This window comes from Orycteropus afer, unplaced genomic scaffold (genome assembly GCF_000298275.1).
Source record: "Orycteropus afer afer isolate SDZICR_OR568_19922 unplaced genomic scaffold, OryAfe1.0 scaffold01270, whole genome shotgun sequence".
In the NCBI taxonomy this organism is placed as follows: Eukaryota; Metazoa; Chordata; class Mammalia; order Tubulidentata; family Orycteropodidae; genus Orycteropus; species Orycteropus afer.
Genome location: NW_006922857.1, coordinates 29,242 through 30,746, shown reverse-complemented (window position 1 = coordinate 30,746; position 1,505 = coordinate 29,242).

Below are 1,505 nucleotides of genomic sequence, written 5' to 3'. Positions count from 1 at the left end.
AAAAAAATATATAAGTTTTGTGAATTTCATCAAAGGCTGAAATACTTATCCTTTTACAGAATTCTAGGTTGCCACTTCCACTTTTTTTCTTAATACAGTCCAACATCCAGGAGCCGTTGAATGGACACAGCCTAAATTTACCACATATAGCTGAGACCTTCACGTGTCCAACTCTACCATGCTTGGATAAACCTGGAGTTTCCCACACTCACTTGCTCCTCATCTAGTGCCACCCCCTTGGGAGAGCACTGACTCTGGAACTGCAATGGGAGCTACTCAGGACACAGTGGAAATAACAATGTACAGCAGATACACCACTCTTTAACATATATTTTGACATTTGAGCTCCATACTGTGAGACAGACAGTACTGGAGCCAATTTAACAGGCATGAAGACTAAAATCCACATTGAACAGCCGTCTTATCTAGAGTGAAGATCAAAAGCACATTATGATTTCTCACATAAAAGATCTTTGTAGGGCCAAGTTTCCTTGAAGTAATATGTGATCCTAAGACACTGAGAGCCCTGGTCTGCCATGAGAAGAGTTAGACCTTTGTTGTGGCTCGTAGGCATCACTCAGTCTCTGGGGGCCATGTACTCAATTCAGGCTTTGTATTTAATTCATCAAAAAGGTCTTGTAAGTGAGTGAGTGAGTCAGCAATAATTTACTGATGGTCCACTATGTGTTAGGGAGCTCTGGTGGCATAGTGCCTAAGGCACTTGATTGCTAACCAGAATAATGGTCATTCAAACATAGCAGTCACTCCCAGGAAGGAAGATTGGGTACTCTACTTCCATAGAGATACCACCTCAGAAGTCCAAGGAGGGATCACTAGGAGTCAAATCAACCCCACAGCAGTGAGTTTACTATGTGTTAGACACTCTTCTAGGGGCCAGGGATTCAGTAGTGGCAAGAAAGTCTGTAAGAGCATAAATCCTAGTGGAACTAATTAAACAATAAACAAGTAAAGAAATACATGAATAAAATTGAATATGGATAAGTTTCATGAATAAAATCAAATTGAGTACAGTGAGAAAGTGTACTGGGAGAGAGGAGGTTCTTTGTCTTGGATGGTCAGAAAGGCATTTCTAAGAAGATGATATTCAAATTGAAAGCCAAACACTGAGAAACAGGTAAGCCATGAAGATATAGGGGAAGAGGCCCTTAGGGTACAACCCTGGTATGTACAAGAAACAGAATGAAGGCCCATAAACAGGAAAGGAGATAAAGAATGAGGGTATGAAAGAATGAGACAACAGCAAAATTAGATGATCCTGAAAAAGCAATGTTACACCTTTACAAATCTACCAGAATGGTTAAAATGAAAAAGACCAAAAAATAACATTGGCTTGGATGTAGAGCAGCTAGAATTCCTGTATTCAAGTGATGACAATGTAATATTTAGCAATATTACTAAAGCTGAATGACCTGCCTATTATACCCCCAAATATATACTCAACTGAAATGCATGTGATGTTCTCCAGAAAACATGTACAAAAACAT